Source organism: Oreochromis niloticus, unplaced genomic scaffold (genome assembly GCF_001858045.2).
Source record: "Oreochromis niloticus isolate F11D_XX unplaced genomic scaffold, O_niloticus_UMD_NMBU tig00000011_pilon, whole genome shotgun sequence".
Lineage (NCBI taxonomy): Eukaryota > Metazoa > Chordata > Actinopteri > Cichliformes > Cichlidae > Oreochromis > Oreochromis niloticus.
Window position 1 is genome coordinate 1 of NW_020327028.1, and position 22,825 is coordinate 22,825.

At 44.8% G+C, this 22,825-nt stretch overlaps 20 non-coding genes and 20 pseudogenes across 20 annotated transcripts; all 40 read right to left on the reverse strand.

Moving 5' to 3' along the window:
• Positions 1–704: 704 nt before the first annotated feature.
• LOC112844300 (5S ribosomal RNA) lies at positions 705–821 on the reverse strand. The gene has a single exon (XR_003217045.1). It is a non-coding gene; the product is annotated as a 5S ribosomal RNA (ribosomal RNA).
• A 347-nt stretch (positions 822–1,168) lies between these two features.
• Positions 1,169–1,284, reverse strand: LOC112844303 (5S ribosomal RNA). The gene has a single exon (XR_003217049.1). It is a non-coding gene; the product is annotated as a 5S ribosomal RNA (ribosomal RNA).
• Positions 1,285–2,100: 816 nt separating this feature from the next.
• LOC112844328 (uncharacterized) lies at positions 2,101–2,215 on the reverse strand (annotated as a pseudogene).
• A 355-nt stretch (positions 2,216–2,570) lies between these two features.
• LOC112844310 (uncharacterized) lies at positions 2,571–2,686 on the reverse strand (annotated as a pseudogene).
• A 336-nt stretch (positions 2,687–3,022) lies between these two features.
• LOC112844335 (uncharacterized) lies at positions 3,023–3,134 on the reverse strand (annotated as a pseudogene).
• A 332-nt stretch (positions 3,135–3,466) lies between these two features.
• Positions 3,467–3,583, reverse strand: LOC112844332 (uncharacterized; annotated as a pseudogene).
• A 341-nt stretch (positions 3,584–3,924) lies between these two features.
• On the reverse strand, positions 3,925–4,039 carry LOC112844316 (uncharacterized; annotated as a pseudogene).
• A 789-nt stretch (positions 4,040–4,828) lies between these two features.
• LOC112844271 (5S ribosomal RNA) lies at positions 4,829–4,946 on the reverse strand. The gene has a single exon (XR_003217017.1). It is a non-coding gene; the product is annotated as a 5S ribosomal RNA (ribosomal RNA).
• A 337-nt stretch (positions 4,947–5,283) lies between these two features.
• LOC112844307 (uncharacterized) lies at positions 5,284–5,398 on the reverse strand (annotated as a pseudogene).
• A 1,232-nt stretch (positions 5,399–6,630) lies between these two features.
• LOC112844312 (uncharacterized) lies at positions 6,631–6,746 on the reverse strand (annotated as a pseudogene).
• A 787-nt stretch (positions 6,747–7,533) lies between these two features.
• On the reverse strand, positions 7,534–7,645 carry LOC112844334 (uncharacterized; annotated as a pseudogene).
• Positions 7,646–7,987: 342 nt separating this feature from the next.
• On the reverse strand, positions 7,988–8,105 carry LOC112844272 (5S ribosomal RNA). Its single transcript, XR_003217018.1, has one exon. It is a non-coding gene; the product is annotated as a 5S ribosomal RNA (ribosomal RNA).
• A 765-nt stretch (positions 8,106–8,870) lies between these two features.
• LOC112844322 (uncharacterized) lies at positions 8,871–8,985 on the reverse strand (annotated as a pseudogene).
• Positions 8,986–9,322: 337 nt separating this feature from the next.
• LOC112844336 (uncharacterized) lies at positions 9,323–9,434 on the reverse strand (annotated as a pseudogene).
• A 338-nt stretch (positions 9,435–9,772) lies between these two features.
• Positions 9,773–9,888, reverse strand: LOC112844323 (uncharacterized; annotated as a pseudogene).
• A 345-nt stretch (positions 9,889–10,233) lies between these two features.
• On the reverse strand, positions 10,234–10,347 carry LOC112844306 (5S ribosomal RNA). The gene has a single exon (XR_003217052.1). It is a non-coding gene; the product is annotated as a 5S ribosomal RNA (ribosomal RNA).
• A 787-nt stretch (positions 10,348–11,134) lies between these two features.
• On the reverse strand, positions 11,135–11,249 carry LOC112844326 (uncharacterized; annotated as a pseudogene).
• Positions 11,250–11,592: 343 nt separating this feature from the next.
• LOC112844295 (5S ribosomal RNA) lies at positions 11,593–11,709 on the reverse strand. Its single transcript, XR_003217041.1, has one exon. It is a non-coding gene; the product is annotated as a 5S ribosomal RNA (ribosomal RNA).
• A 1,229-nt stretch (positions 11,710–12,938) lies between these two features.
• On the reverse strand, positions 12,939–13,054 carry LOC112844329 (uncharacterized; annotated as a pseudogene).
• A 348-nt stretch (positions 13,055–13,402) lies between these two features.
• Positions 13,403–13,518, reverse strand: LOC112844314 (uncharacterized; annotated as a pseudogene).
• Positions 13,519–13,868: 350 nt separating this feature from the next.
• LOC112844327 (uncharacterized) lies at positions 13,869–13,982 on the reverse strand (annotated as a pseudogene).
• Positions 13,983–14,322: 340 nt separating this feature from the next.
• Positions 14,323–14,439, reverse strand: LOC112844292 (5S ribosomal RNA). Its single transcript, XR_003217038.1, has one exon. It is a non-coding gene; the product is annotated as a 5S ribosomal RNA (ribosomal RNA).
• A 349-nt stretch (positions 14,440–14,788) lies between these two features.
• LOC112844293 (5S ribosomal RNA) lies at positions 14,789–14,905 on the reverse strand. Its single transcript, XR_003217039.1, has one exon. It is a non-coding gene; the product is annotated as a 5S ribosomal RNA (ribosomal RNA).
• Positions 14,906–15,253: 348 nt separating this feature from the next.
• Positions 15,254–15,371, reverse strand: LOC112844281 (5S ribosomal RNA). Its single transcript, XR_003217027.1, has one exon. It is a non-coding gene; the product is annotated as a 5S ribosomal RNA (ribosomal RNA).
• A 349-nt stretch (positions 15,372–15,720) lies between these two features.
• LOC112844321 (uncharacterized) lies at positions 15,721–15,835 on the reverse strand (annotated as a pseudogene).
• Positions 15,836–16,186: 351 nt separating this feature from the next.
• Positions 16,187–16,302, reverse strand: LOC112844324 (uncharacterized; annotated as a pseudogene).
• A 348-nt stretch (positions 16,303–16,650) lies between these two features.
• Positions 16,651–16,766, reverse strand: LOC112844309 (uncharacterized; annotated as a pseudogene).
• Positions 16,767–17,113: 347 nt separating this feature from the next.
• On the reverse strand, positions 17,114–17,231 carry LOC112844282 (5S ribosomal RNA). Its single transcript, XR_003217028.1, has one exon. It is a non-coding gene; the product is annotated as a 5S ribosomal RNA (ribosomal RNA).
• A 355-nt stretch (positions 17,232–17,586) lies between these two features.
• LOC112844291 (5S ribosomal RNA) lies at positions 17,587–17,703 on the reverse strand. Its single transcript, XR_003217037.1, has one exon. It is a non-coding gene; the product is annotated as a 5S ribosomal RNA (ribosomal RNA).
• A 350-nt stretch (positions 17,704–18,053) lies between these two features.
• LOC112844302 (5S ribosomal RNA) lies at positions 18,054–18,171 on the reverse strand. The gene has a single exon (XR_003217048.1). It is a non-coding gene; the product is annotated as a 5S ribosomal RNA (ribosomal RNA).
• Positions 18,172–18,519: 348 nt separating this feature from the next.
• On the reverse strand, positions 18,520–18,635 carry LOC112844296 (5S ribosomal RNA). The gene has a single exon (XR_003217042.1). It is a non-coding gene; the product is annotated as a 5S ribosomal RNA (ribosomal RNA).
• A 356-nt stretch (positions 18,636–18,991) lies between these two features.
• On the reverse strand, positions 18,992–19,110 carry LOC112844259 (5S ribosomal RNA). Its single transcript, XR_003217005.1, has one exon. It is a non-coding gene; the product is annotated as a 5S ribosomal RNA (ribosomal RNA).
• A 354-nt stretch (positions 19,111–19,464) lies between these two features.
• LOC112844273 (5S ribosomal RNA) lies at positions 19,465–19,582 on the reverse strand. Its single transcript, XR_003217019.1, has one exon. It is a non-coding gene; the product is annotated as a 5S ribosomal RNA (ribosomal RNA).
• A 354-nt stretch (positions 19,583–19,936) lies between these two features.
• On the reverse strand, positions 19,937–20,054 carry LOC112844287 (5S ribosomal RNA). The gene has a single exon (XR_003217033.1). It is a non-coding gene; the product is annotated as a 5S ribosomal RNA (ribosomal RNA).
• Positions 20,055–20,408: 354 nt separating this feature from the next.
• On the reverse strand, positions 20,409–20,526 carry LOC112844284 (5S ribosomal RNA). Its single transcript, XR_003217030.1, has one exon. It is a non-coding gene; the product is annotated as a 5S ribosomal RNA (ribosomal RNA).
• A 351-nt stretch (positions 20,527–20,877) lies between these two features.
• LOC112844317 (uncharacterized) lies at positions 20,878–20,993 on the reverse strand (annotated as a pseudogene).
• Positions 20,994–21,348: 355 nt separating this feature from the next.
• Positions 21,349–21,466, reverse strand: LOC112844298 (5S ribosomal RNA). The gene has a single exon (XR_003217043.1). It is a non-coding gene; the product is annotated as a 5S ribosomal RNA (ribosomal RNA).
• Positions 21,467–21,813: 347 nt separating this feature from the next.
• Positions 21,814–21,929, reverse strand: LOC112844320 (uncharacterized; annotated as a pseudogene).
• Positions 21,930–22,281: 352 nt separating this feature from the next.
• On the reverse strand, positions 22,282–22,400 carry LOC112844270 (5S ribosomal RNA). Its single transcript, XR_003217016.1, has one exon. It is a non-coding gene; the product is annotated as a 5S ribosomal RNA (ribosomal RNA).
• A 271-nt stretch (positions 22,401–22,671) lies between these two features.
• On the reverse strand, positions 22,672–22,789 carry LOC112844283 (5S ribosomal RNA). Its single transcript, XR_003217029.1, has one exon. It is a non-coding gene; the product is annotated as a 5S ribosomal RNA (ribosomal RNA).
• Between the last annotated feature and the right edge of the window lie 36 nt (positions 22,790–22,825).

The following is a 22,825-nucleotide window of genomic DNA, read 5'->3' on the forward strand; positions in this document are numbered from 1 at the left end:
TGATGATTTAACAGCCAGCTGCATACTATTCCGATCTAAGATCAGTGATGTGTTACTGTAAACAGCTTTCTATGCTGAGCTAAAGCTGAAGTGAAAGTTTACCGTAGGAAAAAATGTTTCATTACTGGATGGAAAACGTGTTCAGAGACTTAGTAAAACAGACACACAATGCAGGCAAACAGAGAAGAATATGGAGCAAAGCACAAACAGAGACAGCAGCAGCGCCCCTGCAGTTTTTGTGTGAAGAAAAGCTTACAGCACCTGGTATTCCAGGCGGTCTCCATCCAAGTACTGACCAGGCCGCCCTGCTTAGTTCCGAGATCACGGATCGGGCGTGTTCAGGGTGTATGGCCGTAGCCACAGCGAGGACGACAACACCCCTTTATTACTGCTTCAGGAGCATTCGCGACTTATATCTTGAGGATGTCTTCAGTTTGTTTTGTTACTTAAATAAATATGATGATTTTAACAGCCAGCTGCATACTATTCCGATCTAAGATCAGTGATGGTTACTGTAAACAGCTTTCTATGCTGAAGCTAAAGCTGAAGTGAAAGTTTTACCGTAGGAAAAATGTTTCATTACTGGATGGAAAACGTGTTCAGAGACTTAGTAAAACAGACACACAATGCAGGCAAACAGAGAAGAATATGGAGCAAAGCACAACGACAGCAGCAGCGCCCCCTGCAGTTTTTGTGTGAAGAAAAGCTTACGCACCTGGTATTCCAGGCGGTCTCCCATCCAAGTACTGACCAGGCCCGACCCTGCTTAGCTTCCGAGATCAGACGAGATCGGGCGTGTTCAGGGTGGTATGGCCGTAAGCCACGCGAGGACGACAAACACCCCTCTTTTACTGCTTCAGGAGCGCTTTCGCAGACTTATATCTTGAGGATTCTTCAGTTTGTTTTGTTACTTAAATAAATATGATGATTTTAACAGCCAGCTGCATACTATTCCGATCTAAGATCAGTGATGTGTTACTGTAAACAGCTTTCTATGCTGGCTAAAGCTGAAGTGAAGTTTACCGTAGGAAAAAATGTTTCATTACTGGATGGAAAACGTGTTCAGAGACTTAGTAAACAGACACACAATGCAGGCAAACAGAGAGAATATGGAGCAAAGCACAAACAGAGACAGCAGCAGCGCCCCTGCAGTTTTTGTGTGAAGAAAAGCTTACAGCACCTGGTTCCCAGGCGGTCTCCCATCCAAGTACTGACCAGGCCCGACCCTGCTAGCTTCCGAGATCAGACGAGATCGGGCGTGTTCAGGGTGGTATGGCCGTAAGCCACAGCGAGGACGACAAACACCCTCTTTTACTGCTTCAGGAGCATTTCGCAGATTATATCTTGAGGATGTCTTCAGTTTGTTTTGTTACTTAAATAAATATGATGATTTTAACAGCCAGCTGCATACTATTCCGATCTAAGATCAGTGATGTGTTACTGTAAACAGCTTTCTATGCTGAAGCTAAAGCTGAAGTGAAAGTTTTACCGTAGGAAAAAATGTTCATTACTGGATGGAAAACGTGTTCAGAGACTTAGTAAAACAGACACACAATGCAGGCAAACAGAGAAGAATATGGAGCAAAGCACAACAGACAGCAGCAGCGCCCCTGCAGTTTTTTGTGTGAAGAAAAGCTTAGCACCTGGTATTCCCAGGCGGTCTCCCATCCAATACTGACCAGGCCGACCTGCTTAGCTTCCGAGATCAGACGAGATCGGGCGTGTTCGGGTGGTATGGCCGTATAAGCCACAGCGAGGACGAAACACCCCTCTTATTACTGCTTCAGGAGCATTTCGCAGACTTATATCTTGAGGATGTCTTCAGTTGTTTTGTTACTTAAATAAATATGATGATTTTAACAGCCAGCTGCATACTATTCCGATCTAAGATCAGTGATGTGTTACTGTAAACAGCTTTCTATGCTGAAGCTAAAGCTGAAGTGAAAGTTTACCGTAGGAAAAAATGTTTCATTACTGGATGGAAAACGTGTTCAGAGACTTAGTAAAACAGACACACAATGCAGGCAAACAGAGAAGAATATGGAGCAAAGCACAAACAGAGACAGCAGCAGCGCCCCTGCAGTTTTTTGTGTGAAGAAAAGCTTACAGCACCTGGTATTCCCAGGCGTCTCCCATCCAAGTACTGACCAGGCCCGCCTGCTTAGCTTCCGAGATCAGACAGATCGGGCGTGTTCAGGGTGGTATGGCCGTAAGCCACAGCGAGGACGACAAACACCCCTCTTATTACTGCTTCAGGAGCATTTCGCAGACTTATATCTTGAGGATGTCTTCAACAGTTTTGTTTGTTACTTAAATAATATGATGATTTTAACAGCCAGCTCATACTATTCCGATCTAAGATCAGTGATGTGTTACTGTAAACAGCTTTCTATGCTGAAGCTAAAGCTGAAGTGAAAGTTTTACCGTAGGAAAAATGTTTCATTACTGGATGGAAAACGTGTTCAGAGACTTAGTAAACAGACACACAATGCAGGCAAACAGAGAAGAATATGGAGCAAAGCACAACAGAGACAGCAGCAGCGCCCCCTGCAGTTTTTTGTGTGAAGAAAAGCTTACAGCACCTGGTATTCCAGGCGGTCTCCCATCCAAGTACTGACCAGGCCCGCCTGCTTAGCTTCCGAGATCAGACGAGATCGGGCGTGTTCAGGGTGGTATGGCCGTAAGCCACAGCGAGGACGACAACACCCCTTATTACTGCTTCAGGAGCATTTCGCAGACTTATATCTTGAGGATGTCTTCAGTTTGTTTTGTTACTTAAATAAATATGATGATTTAACAGCCAGCTGCATACTATCGATCTAAGATCAGTGATGTGTTATGTAAACAGCTTCTATGCTGAACTAAAGCTGAAGTGAAAGTTTACCGTAGGAAAAATGTTCATTACTGGATGGAAAACGTGTTCAGAGACTTAGAAACAGACACAATGCAGGCAAACAAGAAGAATATGGACCAAGCACAAACAGAGACAGCAGCAGCGCCCCTGCAGTTTTGTGTGAAGAAAAGCTTACGCACTGGTTTCCCAGGCGGTCTCCATCCAAGTACTGACCAGCCCGACCCTGCTTAGCTTCCGAGATCAGACAGATCGGGCGTTTCAGGGTGGTATGGCCGTAAGCCACAGCGAGACACAAACCCCTCTTATTACTGCTTCAGGAGCATTTCGCAGACTATATCTTGAGGATTCTTCATTGTTTTGTACTTAAATAATATGATGATTTAACAGCCAGCTGCATACTATCCGATCTAAATCAGTGATGTGTACTGTAAACAGCTTCTATGCTGAAGCTAAAGCTGAAGTGAAAGTTTTACCCGTAGAAAAAATGTTCATTACTGGATGGAAACGGTTCAGAACTTAGTAAACAGACACACAAGCAGGCAAACAGAGAAGATATGGAGCAAAGCACAAACAGAGACAGCAGCAGCGCCCCGCAGTTTTTGTGTGAAGAAAAGCTTACAGCACTGTATCCCACCAGGCGGTCTCCCATCCAAGTACTGACCAGGCCCGACCCTGCTTAGCTTCCGAGATCAGACGAGATCGGGCGTGTTCAGGGGTATGGCCGTAAGCCACAGCGAGGACGACAAACACCCCTTTATTACTGCTTCAGGAGCATTCGCAGACTATATCTTGAGGATGTCTTCAGTTTGTTTTGTTACTAAATAAATATGATATTTTAACAGCCAGCTGCATACTATTCCGATCTAAGATCAGTGATGTGTTACTGTAAACAGCTTTCTATCTGAAGCTAAAGCTGAAGTGAAAGTTTACCGTAGAAAAAGTTTCATTACTGGATGGAAAACGTGTCAGAGACTTAGTAAAAAGACACACAATGCAGGCAACAGAGAAGAATATGGAGCAAAGCACAAACAGAGACAGCAGCAGCGCCCCTGCAGTTTTTGTGTGAAGAAAGCTTACAGCACTGGTATTCCCAGGCGGTCTCCCATCCAGTACTGACCAGGCCGACCCTGCTTAGCTTCCGAGATCAGACGAGATCGGGCGTGTTCAGGGTGTATGGCCGTAAGCCACAGCGAGGACGACAAACACCCCTCTTTTACTGCTTCGGAGCATTTCGCAGACTTATTTGAGGATGTCTTCAGTTGTTTTGTACTTAAATAAATACGATGATTTTAACAGCCAGCTGCATACTATTCCGATCTAAGATCATGATGTGTTACTGTAAACAGCTTCTATGCTGAAGCTAAAGCTGAAGTGAAAGTTTTACCGTAGGAAAAATGTTTCATTACTGGATGGAAAACGTGTTCAGAGACTTAGTAAAACAGACACACAATGCAGGCAAACAGAGAAGAATATGGAGCAAAGCACAAACAGAGACAGCAGCAGCGCCCCTGCAGTTTTTGTGTGAAGAAAAGCTTACAGCACCTGGTATTCCAGGCGGTCTCCCATCCAAGTACTGACCAGGCCGACCTGCTTAGCTTCGAGATCAGACGAGATCGGGCGTGTCAGGTGGTATGGCGTAGCCACAGCGAGGACGACAACCCCTTATTACTGCTTCAGGAGCATTTCGCAGACTTATCTTGAGGATGTCTTCAGTTTGTTTGTTACTAAATAATATGATGATTTAACAGCCAGCTGCATACTATTCCGATCTAAGTCAGTGATGTGTTACTGTAAACAGCTTTCTATGCTGAAGCTAAGCTGAAGTGAAAGTTTTACCGTAGGAAAAATGTTCATACTGGATGGAAAACGTGTTCAAGACTTAGTAAAAGACACACAATGCAGGCAACAGAGAAAATATGGAGCAAAGCCAAACAGAGACAGCAGCAGCGCCCCTGCAGTTTTTGTGTGAAGAAAAGCTTACAGCACCTGGTATTCCCAGGCGGTCTCCATCCAAGTACTGACCAGGCCCGACCCTGCTTAGCTTCCGAGATCAGACGAGATCGGGCGTGTTCAGGGTGGTATGGCCGTAAGCCACAGCGAGGACGACAAACACCCTCTTTTACTGCTTCAGGAGCATTTCGCGACTTATTCTTGAGGATGTCTTCAGTTTGTTTTGTTACTTAAATAAATATGATGATTTAACAGCCAGCTGCATACTATCCGATCTAAGATCAGTGATGTTACTGTAACAGTTTCTATGCTGAAGCTAAAGCTGAAGTGAAAGTTTACCGTAGGAAAAATGTTTCATACTGGATGGAAACGTGTTCAAGACTAGTAAAAAGACACACATGCAGGCAACAGAGAAGAATATGGAGCAAAGCACAAACAGAGACAGCAGCAGCGCCCCTGCAGTTTTTTGTGTGAAGAAAAGCTTACAGCACCTGGTATTCCCAGGCGGTCTCCCATCCAAGTACTGACCAGGCCGACCCTGCTTAGCTTCCGAGATCAGACGAGATCGGGGTTCAGGGTGGTATGGCCGTAAGCCACAGCGAGGACGACAACCCCTTTATTAGCTTCAGGAGCATTTCGCAGACTTATATCTTGAGGATGTCTTCAGTTTGTTTTGTTACTTAAATAATAGATGATTAACAGCCAGCTGCATACTATTCCGATCTAAGATCAGTGATGTGTTACTGTAAACAGCTTTCTATGCTGAAGCTAAAGCTGAAGTGAAGTTTTACCGTAGGAAAAATGTTTCATTACTGGATGGAAAACGTGTTCAAGACTTAGTAAAAGACACACAATGCAGGCAACAGAGAAGAATATGGAGCAAAGCACAACAGAGACAGCAGCAGCGCCCCTGCAGTTTTTTGTGTGAAGAAGCTTACAGACCTGGTATTCCAGGCGGTCTCCCATCCAAGTACTGACAGGCCGACCCTGCTTAGCTTCCGAGATCAACGAGATCGGCGTGTTCAGGTGGTATGGCCGTAAGCCACAGCGAGGACGAAACACCCCTCTTATACTGCTTCAGGAGCATTTCGCAGACTTATATCTGAGGATGTCTTCAGTTTGTTTTGTTACTTAAATAAATATGATGATTTAACAGCCAGCTGCATACTATTCCGATTAAGATCAGTGATGTGTACTGTAAACAGCTTTCTATGCTGAAGCTAAGCTGAAGTGAAAGTTTACCGTAGGAAAAATGTTTCATTACTGGATGGAAACGTGTTCAGAGACTTAGTAAAACAGACACACATGCAGGCAAACAGAGAAGAATATGGAGCAAAGCACAACAGAGACAGCAGCGCCCCTGCAGTTTTTGTGTGAAGAAAGCTTACAGCCTGGTATCCCAGGCGGTCTCCCATCCAAGTACTGACAGGCCGACCCTGCTTAGCTTCCGAGATCAGACGAGATCGGGGTGTTCAGGTGGTATGGCCGTAAGCCACAGCGAGGACGAAAACCCCCTCTTATTACTGCTTCAGGAGCATTCGCAGACTTATATCTGAGATGTCTTCAGTTTGTTTTGTTACTTAAATAATATGATGATTTAACAGCCAGCTGCATACTATTCGATCTAAGATCAGTGATGTGTTACTGTAAACAGCTTTCTATGCTGAAGCTAAAGCTGAAGTGAAAGTTTACCGTAGGAAAAATGTTTCATTACTGGATGGAAACGTGTTCAGAGACTAGTAAACAGACACACATGCAGGCAACAGAGAAGATATGGAGCAAGCACAACAGAGACAGCAGCGCCCCTGCAGTTTTTGTGTGAAGAAAGCTTACAGCACCTGGTATTCCAGGCGGTCTCCATCCAGTACTGACCAGGCCCGACCCTGCTTAGCTTCCGAGATCAGACGAGATCGGGCGTGTTCAGGGTGGTATGGCCGTAGCCACAGCGAGGACGACAACACCCCTTTATACTGCTTCAGGAGCATTTCGCAGACTATATCTTGAGGATGTCTTCAGTTTTTGTTACTAAATAAATATGATGATTTAACAGCCAGCTGCATATATTCCGATCTAAGATCAGTGATGTGTTACTGTAAACAGCTTTCTATGTGAGCTAAAGCTGAAGTGAAAGTTTACCGTAGGAAAAATGTTCATTACTGGATGGAAACGTGTCAGGACTTAGTAAAACAGACACACATGCAGGCAACAGAGAAGAATATGGAGCAAAGCACAAACAAGACAGCAGCAGCGCCCCCTGCAGTTTTTGTGTGAAGAAAGCTTACAGCACTGGTATTCCCAGCGGTCTCCATCCAAGTACTGACCAGGCCCGACCCTGCTTAGCTTCCGAGATCAGACGAGATCGGGCGGTTCAGGGTGGTATGGCGTAGCCACAGCGAGGACGACAACACCCTCTTTTACTGCTTCAGGAGCATTCGCAGACTTATATCTTGAGGATTCTTCAGTTTGTTTGTTACTTAAATAATATGATGATTTAACAGCCAGCTGCATACTATTCGATCTAAGATCAGTGATTGTTACTGTAAACAGCTTTCTATGCTGAAGCTAAAGCTGAAGTGAAAGTTTACCGTAGGAAAAATGTTTCATTCTGGATGGAAAACGTGTTCAGAGACTTAGTAAAACAGACACACAATGCAGGCAAACAGAGAAGATATGGAGCAAAGCACAACAGAGACAGCAGCAGCGCCCCCTGCAGTTTTTTGTGTGAAGAAAGCTTACAGCACCTGGTATTCCAGGCGGTCCCATCCAAGTACTGACCAGGCCGACCCTGCTTAGCTTCGGATCAGACGAGATCGGCGTGTTCAGGGTGGTATGGCCGTAAGCCACAGCGAGGACGACAAACACCCCTTATTACTGCTTCAGGAGCATTTCGCAGACTTATATCTTGAGGATGTCTTCAGTTTGTTTTGTTACTTAAATAATATGATGATTTAACAGCCAGCTGCATACTATTCCGATCTAAGATCAGTGATGTGTTACTGTAAACGCTTTCTATGCTGAAGCTAAAGCTGAAGTGAAAGTTTTACCGTAGGAAAAATGTTTCATTACTGGATGGAAACGTGTTCAGAGACTTAGTAAACAGACACAATGCAGGCAAACAGAGAGAATATGGAGCAAAGCACAACAGAGACAGCAGCAGCGCCCCTGCAGTTTTTGTGTGAAGAAAGCTTACAGCACCTGGTATTCCCAGGCGGTCTCCATCCAAGTACTGACCAGGCCCGACCCTGCTTAGCTTCCGAGATCAGACGAGATCGGGCGTGTTCAGGGTGGTATGGCCGTAAGCCAAGCGAGGACGACAACACCCCTTATTACTGCTTCAGGAGCATTTCGCAGACTTATATCTTGAGGATGTCTTCAGTTTGTTTGTTACTTAAATAAATGATGTTTAACAGCCAGCTGCATACTATTCCGATCTAAGATCAGTGATGTGTTACTGAAACAGCTTCTATGCTGAAGCTAAGCTGAAGTGAAGTTTACCGTAGGAAAAATGTTTCATTACTGGATGGAACGTGTTCAGAGACTTAGTAAACACACAATGCAGGCAACAGAGAGAATATGGAGCAAAGCCAAACAGAGACAGCAGCAGGCCCCTGCAGTTTTGGTGAAGAAAGCTTACAGCACTGGTATCCAGGCGGTCTCCCATCCAAGTACTGACCAGGCCGACCCTGCTTAGCTTCGAGATCAGACGAGATCGGGCGTGTTCAGGTGGTATGGCCGTAAGCCACAGCGAGGACAACACCCTCTATTACTGCTTCAGGAGCATTCGCAGACTTATATCTTGAGGATGTCTTCAGTTTGTTTTGTTACTTAATAATATGATGATTTTAACAGCCAGCTGCATATATTCCGATCTAAGATCAGTATGTGTTACGTAAACAGTTTCTATGCTGAAGCTAAGCTGAAGTGAAAGTTTTACCGTAGGAAAATGTTCATTACTGGATGGAACGTGTTCAGAGACTAGTAAACAGACACACAATGCAGGCAAAGAGAAGAATATGGAGCAAGCCAAACAAGACAGCAGCAGCGCCCCTGCAGTTTTTGTGTGAAAAGCTTACAGCACCTGGTATCCCAGGCGGTCTCCATCCAAGTACTGCCAGGCCCGACCCTGCTTAGCTTCCGAGATCAGACGAGATCGGGCGTGTTCAGGTGGTATGGCCGTAAGCCACAGCGAGGACGAAACACCCCTCTTATTACTGCTCAGGCATTTCGCAGATTATATCTTGAGGATGTCTTCAGTTTGTTTGTTACTTAAATAATATGATGATTTTAACAGCCAGCTGCATACTATTCCGATCTAAGATCGTGATGTGTTACTGTAAACAGCTTTCTATGCTGAAGCTAAGCTGAAGTGAAAGTTTTACCGTAGGAAAAATGTTCATTACTGGATGGAAACGTGTTCAGAGACTTAGTAAACAGACCACAATGCAGCAAACAGAAGAATATGGAGCAAGCACAAACAGAGACAGCAGCAGCGCCCCTGCAGTTTTTTGTGTGAAGAAAAGCTTACAGCCTGGTATTCCAGGCGGTCTCCCATCAAGTACTGACAGGCCCGACCCTGCTTAGCTTCCGAGATCAGACGAGATCGGGCGTGTCAGGGTGGTATGGCGTAAGCCACAGCGAGGACGACAAACCCTCTTATTACTGCTTCAGGAGCATTTCGCAGACTTATCTTGAGGATGTCTTCAGTTTGTTTTGTTACTTAAATAAATATGATGATTTTAACAGCCAGCTGCATACTATTCCGATCTAGATCAGTGATGTGTTACTGTAAACAGCTTTCTATGCTGAAGCTAAAGCTGAAGTGAAGTTTACCGTAGGAAAAATGTTTCATTACTGGATGGAAACGTGTTCAGAGACTAGTAAAAGACACACAATGCAGGCAACAGAGAAGAATATGGAGCAAAGCACAACAGAGACAGCAGCAGCGCCCCTGCAGTTTTTGTGTGAAGAAAGCTACAGCACTGGTATTCCCAGGCGGTCTCCCATCCAAGTACTGACCAGGCCGACCCTGCTTAGCTTCCGAGATCAGACGAGATCGGCGTGTTCAGGGTGGTATGGCCGTAAGCCAAGCGAGGACGACAAACCCCTCTTATTACTGCTTCAGGAGCATTTCGCAGACTTATATCTTGAGGATGTCTTCAGTTTGTTTGTTACTTAAATAATATGATGATTTAACAGCCAGCTGCATACTATTCCGATCTAAGATCAGTGATGTGTTACTGTAAACAGCTTTCTATGCTGAAGCTAAAGCTGAAGTGAAGTTTTACCGTAGGAAAAAATGTTCATTACTGGATGGAAAACGTGTTCAGAGACTTAGTAAACAGACACACAATGCAGGCAAACAGAGAAGAATATGGAGCAAAGCACAACAGAGACAGCAGCAGCGCCCCTGCAGTTTTTGTGTGAAGAAAAGCTTACAGCACCTGGTATTCCCAGGCGGTTCCCAAGTACTGACCAGGCCCGACCCTGCTTAGCTTCCGAGATCAGACGAGATCGGGCGTGTTCAGGGTGGTATGGCCGTAAGCCACAGCGAGGACGACAACACCCTCTTATTACTGCTTCAGGAGCATTTCGCAGACTTATATCTTGAGGATGTCTTCAGTTTGTTTGTTACTTAATAAATATGATGATTTTAACAGCCAGCTGCATACTATTCCGATCTAAGATCAGTGATGTGTTACTGTAAACAGCTTTCTATGCTGAAGCTAAGCTGAAGTGAAAGTTTACCGTAGGAAAATGTTCATTACTGGATGGAAAACGTGTCAGAGACTTAGTAAAAGACAACAATGCAGGCAAACAGAGAAGAATATGGAGCAAGCACAAACAGAGACAGCAGCAGCGCCCCCTGCAGTTTTTTGTGTGAAGAAAGCTACAGCACCTGGTATTCCCAGGCGGTCTCCATCCAAGTATGACCAGGCCGACCCTGCTTAGCTTCCGAGATCAGACGAGATCGGCGTTTCAGGGTGGTATGGCGTAAGCCACAGCGAGGACGACACCCTCTTATTACTGCTTCAGGAGCATTTCGCAGACTTATCTTGAGGATGTTTCAGTTTGTTTTGTTACTTAAATAAATATGATGATTTTAACAGCCAGCTGCATACTATTCGATCTAGATCAGTGATGTGTTACTGTAAACGCTTTCTATGCTGAAGCTAAGCTGAAGTGAAAGTTTTACGTAGGAAAATGTTTCATTACTGGATGGAAACGTGTTCAGAGACTTAGTAAAAGACACACATGCAGGAACAGAGAAGAATATGGAGCAAAGCCAACAGAGACAGCAGCAGCGCCCCTGCAGTTTTTTGTGTGAAGAAAAGCTTACAGCACTGGTATTCCCAGGCGGTCTCCATCCAAGTACTGACCAGGCCGACCCTGCTTAGCTTCCGAGATCAGACGAGATCGGGCGTGTTCAGGGTGGTATGGCGTAAGCCACGCGAGGACGACAAACACCCTCTTATTACTGCTTCAGGAGCATTTCGCAGACTTATATCTTGAGGATGTCTTCAGTTTGTTTTGTTACTTAAATAAATATGATGATTTTAACAGCAGCTGCATACTATTCGATCTAGATCAGTGATGTGTTACTGTAAACAGCTTTCTATGCTGAAGCTAAAGCTGAAGTGAAGTTTTACCGTAGGAAAAAATGTTTCATTATGGATGGAAAACGTGTTCAGAGACTTAGTAAAACAGACACACATGCAGGCAACAGAGAAGAATTGGAGCAAAGCACAAACGAGACAGCAGCAGCGCCCCTGCAGTTTTTGTGTGAAGAAAGCTTACAGCACCTGGTATTCCCAGGCGGTCTCCCATCCAAGTACTGACCAGGCCCGACCCTGTTAGCTTCCGAGATCAGACGAGATCGGGGTGTTCAGGGTGGTATGGCCGTAAGCCACAGCGAGGACGACAACACCCTCTTATTACTGCTTCAGGAGCATTTCGCAGACTTATATCTTGAGGATGTCTTCAGTTGTTTTGTTACTAAATAATATGATGATTTTAACAGCCAGCTGCATACTATTCCGATCTAAGATCAGTGATGTGTTACTGTAAACAGCTTTCTATGCTGAAGCTAAGCTGAAGTGAAAGTTTACCGTAGGAAAAAATGTTTCATTACTGGATGGAAAACGTGTTCAGAGACTTAGTAAAACGACACCAATGCAGGCAAACGAGAAGAATATGGAGCAAAGCACAACAGAGACAGCAGCAGCGCCCCTGCAGTTTTTTGTGTGAAGAAAAGCTTACAGCACTGGTATTCCAGGCGGTCTCCCATCCAGTACTGACCAGGCCGACCTGCTTAGCTTCCGAGATCAGACGAGATCGGGCGTGTTCAGGGTGGTATGGCGTAGCCACAGCGAGGACGACAAACACCCTCTTATTACTGCTTCAGAGCATTTCGCAGACTTATATCTTGAGGATGTCTCAGTTGTTTTGTTACTTAATAAATATGATGATTTTAACAGCCAGCTGATACTATTCGATCTAGATCAGTGATGTGTTCTGTAAACAGCTTTCTATGCTGAGCTAAAGCTGAAGTGAAGTTTACCGTAGGAAAAATGTTTCATTACTGGATGGAAAACGTGTTCAGAGACTTAGTAAAGACACACAATGCAGGCAAACAGAGAGAATGGAGCAAAGCACAAACAGAGACAGCAGCAGCGCCCCTGCAGTTTTTTTGTGAAGAAAGCTTACAGCACTGGTATTCCAGGCGGTCTCCATCCAAGTACGACCAGGCCGACTGCTTAGCTCCGAGATCAGACGATCGGCGTGTTCAGGGTGGTATGGCGTAAGCCACAGGAGGACGACAACACCCTCTTATTACTGCTTCAGGAGCATTTCGCAGACTTATTTGAGGATGTCTTCAGTTGTTTTGTTACTTAAATAAATATGATGATTTTAACAGCCAGCTGCATACTATTCGATCTAGATCAGTGATGTGTTACTGTAAACAGCTTTCTATGCTGAGCTAAGCTGAAGTGAAGTTTACCGTAGGAAAATGTTCATACTGGATGGAAACGTTCAGAACTTAGTAAACAGACCACAATGCAGGCAAACAGAGAGAATATGGAGCAAAGCACAACAGAGACAGCAGCAGCGCCCCTGCAGTTTTTTGTGTGAAGAAAAGCTACAGCACCTGGTATTCCAGGCGGTCTCCCATCCAAGTACTGACAGGCCCGACCCTGCTAGCTTCCGAGATCAGACGAGATCGGGCGTGTTCAGGGTGGTATGGCCGTAAGCCACAGCGAGGACGACAAACCCCTTTATTACTGCTTCAGGAGCATTTCGCAGACTTATATCTTGAGGATGTTTCAGTTTGTTTTGTTACTTAAATAATATGATGATTTAACAGCCAGCTGCATACTATTCCGATCTAAGATCAGTGATGTGTTACTGTAAACAGCTTTCTATGCTGAAGCTAAAGCTGAAGTGAAAGTTTTACCGTAGGAAAAATGTTTCATTACTGGATGGAAAACGTGTTCAGAGACTTAGTAAAACAGACACACAATGCAGGCAAACAGAGAAGAATATGGAGCAAAGCACAAACAGAGACAGCAGCAGGCCCCCTGCAGTTTTTTGTGTGAAGAAAGCTTACAGCACCTGGTATTCCCAGGCGGTCTCCATCCAAGTATGACCAGGCCCGACCCTGCTTAGCTTCCGAGATCAGACGAGATCGGGCGTGTTCAGGGTGGTATGGCGTAAGCCACAGCGAGGACGACAAACACCCTCTTATTACTGCTTCAGGAGCATTTCGCAGACTTATATCTTGAGGATGTCTTCAGTTTGTTTTGTTACTTAAATAATATGATGATTTTAACAGCCAGCTGCATACTATTCCGATCTAAGATCAGTGATGTGTTACTGTAACAGCTTTCTATGCTGAAGCTAAGCTGAAGTGAAAGTTTACCGTAGGAAAAATGTTTCATTACTGGATGGAAAACGTGTTCAGAGACTTAGTAAACAGACACACAATGCAGGCAAACAGAGAAGAATATGGAGCAAAGCACAAACAGAGACAGCAGCAGCGCCCCCTGCAGTTTTTTGTGTGAAGAAAAGCTTACAGCACCTGGTATTCCAGGGTCTCCCATCCAAGTACTGACCAGGCCCGACCCTGCTTAGCTTCCGAGATCAGACGAGATCGGCGTGTTCAGGGTGTATGGCCGTAAGCCACAGCGAGGACGACAACACCCCTTTATTACTGCTTCAGGAGCATTTCGCAGACTTATATTGAGGATGTCTTCAGTTTGTTTTGTTACTTAAATAAATATGATGATTTTAACAGCCAGCTGCATACTATTCGATCTAAGATCAGTGATGTTTACTGTAAACAGCTTTCTATGCTGAAGCTAAAGCTGAAGTGAAGTTTTACCGTAGGAAAAATGTTTCATTATGGATGGAAACGTGTTCAGAGACTAGTAAACAGACACCAATGCAGGCAAACAGAGAAGATATGGAGCAAGCACAAACAGAGACAGCAGCAGCGCCCCCTGCAGTTTTTGTGTGAAGAAAGCTTACAGCACTGGTATTCCCAGGCGGTCTCCCATCCAAGTACTGACCAGGCCGACCCTGCTTAGCTTCCGAGATCAGACGAGATCGGGCGTGTTCAGGGTGGTATGGCCGTAAGCCACAGCGAGGACGACAACACCCCTCTTATTACTGCTTCAGAGCATTTCGCAGACTTATATCTTGAGATGTCTTCAGTTTGTTTGTTACTTAAATAAATATGATGATTTTAACAGCCAGCTGCATACTATTCCGATCTAAGATCAGTGATGTGTTACTGTAAACAGCTTTCTATGCTGAAGCTAAAGCTGAAGTGAAAGTTTTACCGTAGGAAAAATGTTTCATTACTGGATGGAAAACGTGTTCAGAGACTTAGTAAAACAGACACACAATGCAGCAAACAGAGAAGAATATGGAGCAAAGCACAAACAGAGACAGCAGCAGCCCCCTGCAGTTTTTTGTGTGAAGAAAAGCTTACAGCACCTGGTATTCCCAGGCGGTCTCCCATCCAAGTACTGACCAGGCCCGACCCTGCTTAGCTTCCGAGATCAGACGAGATCGGCGTGTCAGGGTGGTATGGCCGTAAGCCACAGCGAGGACGACAACACCCCTTATTACTGCTTCAGGAGCATTTCGCAGACTTATATCTTGAGGATGTCTTCAGTTGTTTTGTTACTTAAATAATATGATGATTTTAACAGCCAGCTGCATACTATTCCGATCTAAGATCAGTGATGTGTTACTGTAACAGCTTTCTATGCTGAAGCTAAAGCTGAAGTGAAAGTTTTACCGTAGGAAAAAATGTTTCATTACTGGATGGAAAACGTGTTCAGAGACTTAGTAAACAGACACACAATGCAGGCAAACAGAGAAGAATATGGAGCAAAGCACAAACAGAGACAGCAGCAGCGCCCCTGCAGTTTTTTGTGTGAAGAAAGCTTACAGCACCTGGTATTCCCAGGCGGTCTCCCATCCAAGTACTGACCAGGCCGACCCTGCTTAGCTTCCGAGATCAGACGAGATCGGGCGTGTTCAGGGTGGTATGGCCGTAAGCCACAGCGAGGACGACAAACACCCCTTTATTACTGCTTCAGGAGCATTTCGCAGACTTATATCTTGAGGATGTCTTCAGTTTGTTTTGTTACTTAATAAATATGATGATTTTAACAGCCAGCTGCATACTATTCGATCTAAGATCAGTGATGTGTTACTGTAACAGCTTTCTATGCTGAGCTAAAGCTGAAGTGAAAGTTTTACCGTAGGAAAAAATGTTTCATTACTGGATGGAAAACGTGTTCAGAGACTTAGTAAAACAGACACACAATGCAGGCAACAGAGAAGAATATGGAGCAAAGCACAACAGAGACAGCAGCAGCGCCCCTGCAGTTTTTTGTGTGAAGAAAAGCTTACAGCACCTGGTATTCCCAGGCGGTCTCCCATCAAGTACTGACCAGGCCGACCTGCTTAGCTTCCGAGATCAGACGAGATCGGGCGTGTCAGGGTGGTATGGCCGTAAGCCACAGCGAGGACGACAAACACCCTCTTATTACTGCTTCAGGAGCATTTCGCAGACTTATATCTTGAGGATGTCTTCAGTTGTTTTGTTACTTAAATAAATATGATGATTTTAACAGCCAGCTGCATACTATTCCGATCTAAGATCAGTGATGTGTTACTGTAACAGCTTTCTATGCTGAAGCTAAAGCTGAAGTGAAAGTTTTACCGTAGGAAAAATGTTTCATTACTGGATGGAAAACGTGTTCAGAGACTTAGTAAAACAGACACACAATGCAGGCAAACAGAGAAGAATATGGAGCAAAGCACAAACAGAGACAGCAGCAGCGCCCCTGCAGTTTTTGTGTGAAGAAAAGCTTACAGCACCTGGTATTCCCAGGCGGTCTCCCATCCAAGTACTGACCAGGCCCGACCTGCTTAGCTTCCGAGATCAGACGAATCGGGCGTGTTCAGGGTGGTATGGCGTAAGCCACAGCGAGGACGACAAACACCCCTCTTATACTGCTTCAGGAGCATTTCGCAGACTTATATCTTGAGGATGTCTTCAGTTTGTTTGTTACTTAAATAAATATGATGATTTTAACAGCCAGCTGCATACTATTCCGATCTAAGATCAGTGATGTGTTACTGTAAACAGCTTTCTATGCTGAAGCTAAAGCTGAAGTGAAAGTTTACCGTAGGAAAAAATGTTTCATTACTGGATGGAAAACGTGTTCAGAGACTTAGTAAACAGACACACATGCAGGCAAACAGAGAAGAATATGGAGCAAAGCACAACAGAGACAGCCAGCGCCCCTGCAGTTTTTTGTGTGAAGAAAAGCTTACAGCACCTGGTTTCCCAGGCGGTCTCCCATCAAGTACTGACCAGGCCCGACCCTGCTTAGCTTCCGAGATCAGACGAATCGGGCGTGTTCAGGGTGGTATGGCCGTAACCACAGCGAGGACGACAAACACCCCTTTATACTGCTTCAGGAGCATTTCGCAGACTTATATCTTGAGGATGTCTTCAGTTTGTTTGTTACTTAAATAAATATGATGATTTTAACAGCCAGCTGCATACTATTCCGATCTAAGATCAGTGATGTGTTACTGTAAACAGCTTTCTATGCTGAAGCTAAGCTGAAGTGAAAGTTTACCGTAGGAAAAATGTTTCATTACTGGATGGAAAACGTGTTCAGAGACTTAGTAAAAGACACACAATGCAGGCAAACAGAGAAGAATATGGAGCAAAGCACAAACAGAGACAGCAGCAGCGCCCCCTGCAGTTTTTGTGTGAAGAAAAGCTTACAGCACCTGGTATTCCCAGGCGGTCTCCCATCCAAGTACTGACCAGGCCGACCCTGCTTAGCTTCCGAGATCAGACGAGATCGGGCGTGTTCAGGGTGGTATGGCCGTAAGCCACAGCGAGGACGACAAACACCCCTCTTATTACTGCTTCAGGAGCATTTCGCAGACTTATATCTGAGATCAGTGATGTCTTCAGTTTGTTTTGTTACTTAAATAAATATGATGATTTTAACAGCCAGCTGCATACTATTCCGATCTAAGATCAGTGATGTGTTACTGTAACAGCTTTCTATGCTGAAGCTAAAGCTGAAGTGAAAGTTTTACCGTAGGAAAAATGTTTCATTACTGGATGGAAAACGTGTTCAGAACTTAGTAAAACAGACCACAATGCAGGCAAACAGAGAAGATATGGAGCAAAGCACAAACAGAGACGCAGCAGCGCCCCCTGCAGTTTTTTGTGTGAAGAAAGCTTACAGCACCTGGTATTCCCAGGCGTCTCCATCCAAGTACTGACCAGGCCCGACCCTGCTTAGCTTCCGAGATCAGACGAGATCGGGCGTGTTCAGGGTGGTATGGCCGTAAGCCACAGCGAGGACGACAAACACCCCTCTTATTACTGCTTCAGGAGCATTTCGCAGACTTATATCTTGAGGATGTCTTCAGTTTGTTTTGTTACTTAAATAAATATGATGATTTTACAGCCAGCTGCATACTATTCGATCTAAGATCAGTGATGTGTTACTGTAAACAGCTTTCTATGCTGAAGCTAAGCTGAAGTGAAAGTTTACCGTAGGAAAAAATGTTTCATTACTGGATGGAAAACGTGTTCAGAGACTTAGTAAACAGACACACAATGCAGGCAACAGAGAAGAATATGGAGCAAAGCACAACAGAGACAGCAGCAGCGCCCCCTGCAGTTTTTTGTGTGAAGAAAAGCTTACAGCACCTGGTATTCCCAGGCGGTCTCCCATCCAAGTACTGACCAGGCCCGACCCTGCTTAGCTTCCGAGATCAGACGAGATCGGGCGTGTTCAGGTGGTATGGCCGTAGCCACAGCGAGGACGACAAACACCCTCTTATTACTGCTTCAGGAGCATTTCGCAGACTTATATCTTGAGGATGTCTTCAGTTTGTTTTGTTACTTAAATAAATATGATGATTTTAACAGCCAGCTGCATACTATTCCGATCTAAGATCAGTGAGTGTTACTGTAAACAGCTTTCTATGCTGAAGCTAAAGCTGAAGTGAAAGTTTACCGTAGGAAAAATGTTTCATTACTGGATGGAAAACGTGTTCAGAGACTTAGTAAAAAGACACACAATGCAGGCAACAGAGAAGAATATGAGCAAAGCACAAACAGAGACAGCAGCAGCGCCCCTGCAGTTTTTTGTGTGAAGAAAAGCTTACAGCACTGGTATTCCCAGGCGGTCTCCCATCCAAGTACTGACCAGCCGACCCTGCTTAGCTTCCGAGATCAGACGAGATCGGGCGTGTTCAGGGTGGTATGGCCGTAAGCCACAGCGAGGACGACAACACCCCTCTTATTACTGCTTCAGGAGCATTTCGCAGACTTATATCTTGAGGATGTCTTCAGTTTGTTTTGTTACTTAAATAAATATGATGATTTTAACAGCCAGCTGCATACTATTCCGATCTAAGATCAGTGATGTGTTACTGTAAACAGCTTTCTATGCTGAAGCTAAAGCTGAAGTGAAAGTTTTACCGTAGGAAAAAATGTTTCATTACTGGATGGAAAACGTGTTCAGAGACTTAGTAAAACAGACACACAATGCAGGCAAACAGAGAAGAATATGGAGCAAAGCACAAACAGAGACAGCAGCAGCGCCCCCTGCAGTTTTTTGTGTGAAGAAAAGCTTACAGCACCTGGTATTCCCAGGCGGTCTCCCATCCAAGTACTGACCAGGCCCGACCCTGCTTAGCTTCCGAGATCAGACGAGATCGGGCGTGTTCAGGGTGGTATGGCCGTAAGCCACAGCGAGGACGACAAACCCCCTTTTATTACTGCTTCAGGAGCATTTCGCAGACTTATATCTTGAGGATGTCTTCAGTTTGTTTTGTTACTTAAATAAATATGATGATTTTAACAGCCAGCTGCATACTATTCCGATCTAAGATCAGTGATGTGTTACTGTAAACAGCTTTCTATGCTGAAGCTAAAGCTGAAGTGAAAGTTTTACCGTAGGAAAAATGTTTCATTACTGGATGGAAAACGTGTTCAGAGACTTAGTAAAAAGACACACAATGCAGGCAAACAGAGAAGAATATGGAGCAAAGCACAAACAGAGACAGCAGCAGCGCCCCCTGCAGTTTTTTGTGTGAAGAAAAGCTTACAGCACCTGGTATTCCCAGGCGGTCTCCATCCAAGTACTGACCAGGCCCGACCCTGCTTAGCTTCCGAGATCAGACGAGATCGGGCGTGTTCAGGGTGGTATGGCCGTAAGCCACAGCGAGGACGACAAACACCCTCTTATTACTGCTTCAGGAGCATTTCGCAGACTTATATCTTGAGGATGTCTTCAGTTTGTTTTGTTACTTAAATAAATACGATGATTTTAACAGCCAGCTGCATACTATTCCGATCTAAGATCAGTGATGTGTTACTGTAAACAGCTTTCTATGCTGAAGCTAAAGCTGAAGTGAAAGTTTTACCGTAGGAAAAAATGTTTCATTACTGGATGGAAAACGTGTTCAGAGACTTAGTAAAAGACACACAATGCAGGCAAACAGAGAAGAATATGGAGCAAAGCACAAACAGAGACAGCAGCAGCGCCCCCTGCAGTTTTTTGTGTGAAGAAAAGCTTACAGCACCTGGTATTCCCAGGCGGTCTCCCATCCAAGTACTGACCAGGCCCGACCCTGCTAGCTTCCGAGATCAGACGAGATCGGGCGTGTTCAGGGTGGTATGGCCGTAAGCCACAGCGAGGACGACAAACACCCCTCTTATTACTGCTTCAGGAGCATTTCGCAGACTTATATCTTGAGGATGTCTTCAGTTTGTTTTGTTACTTAAATAAATATGATGATTTAACAGCCAGCTGCATACTATTCCGATCTAAGATCAGTGATGTGTTACTGTAACAGCTTTCTATGCTGAAGCTAAAGCTGAAGTGAAAGTTTTACCGTAGGAAAAATGTTTCATTACTGGATGGAAAACGTGTTCAGAGACTTAGTAAAACAGACACACAATGCAGGCAAACAGAGAAGAATATGGAGCAAAGCACAAACAGAGACAGCAGCAGCGCCCCCTGCAGTTTTTTGTGTGAAGAAAAGCTTACAGCACTGGTATTCCCAGGCGGTCTCCCATCCAAGTACTGACCAGGCCCGACCCTGCTTAGCTTCCGAGATCAGACGAGATCGGGCGTGTTCAGGGTGGTATGGCCGTAAGCCACAGCGAGGACGACAAACACCCTCTTATTACTGCTTCAGGAGCATTTCGCAGACTTATATCTTGAGGATGTCTTCAGTTTGTTTTGTTACTTAAATAAATACGATGATTTTAACAGCCAGCTGCATACTATTCCGATCTAAGATCAGTGATGTGTTACTGTAAACAGCTTTCTATGCTGAAGCTAAAGCTGAGTGAAGTTTACCGTAGGAAAAATGTTTCATTACTGGATGGAAAACGTGTTCAGAGACTTAGTAAAAGAGACACACAATGCAGGCAAACAGAGAAGAATATGGAGCAAAGCACAAACAGAGACAGCAGCAGCGCCCCTGCAGTTTTTTGTGTGAAGAAAAGCTTACAGCACTGGTATTCCCAGGCGGTCTCCATCCAAGTACTGACCAGGCCCGACCCTGCTTAGCTTCGAGATCAGACGAGATCGGGCGTGTTCAGGGTGGTATGGCCGTAAGCCACAGCGAGGACGACAAACACCCTCTTATTACTGCTTCAGGAGCATTTCGCAGACTTATATCTTGAGGATGTCTTCAGTTTGTTTTGTTACTTAAATAAATATGATGATTTTAACAGCCAGCTGCATACTATTCCGATCTAAGATCAGTGATGTGTTACTGTAAACAGCTTTCTATGCTGAAGCTAAAGCTGAAGTGAAAGTTTTACCGTAGGAAAAAATGTTTCATTACTGGATGGAAAACGTGTTCAGAGACTTAGTAAAACAGACACACAATGCAGGCAAACAGAGAAGATATGGAGCAAAGCACAAACAGAGACAGCAGCAGCGCCCCCTGCAGTTTTTTGTGTGAAGAAAAGCTTACAGCACCTGGTATTCCAGGCGGTCTCCCATCCAAGTACTGACCAGGCCCGACCCTGCTTAGCTTCCGAGATCAGACGAGATCGGGCGTGTTCAGGGTGGTATGGCCGTAGCCACAGCGAGGACGACAAACACCCCTCTTATTACTGCTTCAGGAGCATTTCGCAGACTTATATCTTGAGGATGTCTTCAGTTTGTTTTGTTACTTAAATAATATGATGATTTTAACAGCCAGCTGCATACTATTCGATCTAAGATCAGTGATGTGTTACTGTAAACAGCTTTCTATGCTGAGCTAAAGCTGAAGTGAAGTTTTACCGTAGGAAAAATGTTTCATTACTGGATGGAAACGTGTTCAGAGACTTAGTAAAAGAGACACACAATGCAGGCAACAGAGAAGAATATGGAGCAAAGCACAAACAGAGACAGCACAGCGCCCCTGCAGTTTTTTGTGTGAAGAAAAGCTTACAGCACTGGTATTCCAGGCGGTCTCCCATCCAGTAACTGACCAGGCCGACCCTGCTTAGCTTCCGAGATCAGACGAGATCGGGCGTGTTCAGGGTGGTATGGCCGTAAGCCACAGCGAGGACGACAAACACCCCTTTTATTACTGCTTCAGGAGCATTTCGCAGACTTATATCTTGAGGATGTCCTCAAACAGTTTGTTTTGTTACTTAAATAAATACGATGATTTTAACAGCCAGCTGCATACTATTCCGATCTAAGATCAGTGATGTGTTACTGTAAACAGCTTTCTATGCTGAAGCTAAAGCTGAAGTGAAAGTTTTACCGTAGGAAAAATGTTTCATTACTGGATGGAAAACGTGTTCAGAGACTTAGTAAAAGAGACACACATGCAGGCAACAGAGAAGATATGGAGCAGCACAACAGAGACAGCAGCAGCGCCCCTGCAGTTTTTTGTGTGAAGAAAGCTTACAGCACCTGGTATTCCCAGGCGGTCTCCCATCCAAGTACTGACCAGGTCCGACCCTGCTTAGCTTCCGAGATCAGACGAGATCGGGCGTGTTCAGGGTGGTATGGCCGTAAGCCACAGCGAGGACGACAAACACCCCTTTTATTACTGCTTCAGGAGCATTTCGCAGACTTATATCTTGAGGATGTCTTCAAACAGCTTTCTATGCTGAAGCTAAAGCTGAAGTGAAAGTTTTACCGTAGGAAAAAATGTTTCATTACTGGATGGAAAACGTGTTCAGAGACTTAGTAAAAGAGACACACAATGCAGGCAAACAGAGAAGAATATGGAGCAAAGCACAAACAGAGACAGCAGCAGCGCCCCCTGCAGTTTTTTGTGTGAAGAAAAGCTTACAGCACCTGGTATTCCCAGGCGGTCTCCCATCCAAGTACTGACCAGGCCGACCCTGCTTAGCTTCCGAGATCAGACGAGATCGGGCGTGTTCAGGGTGGTATGGCCGTAAGCCACAGCGAGGACGACAAACACCCCTTTTATTACTGT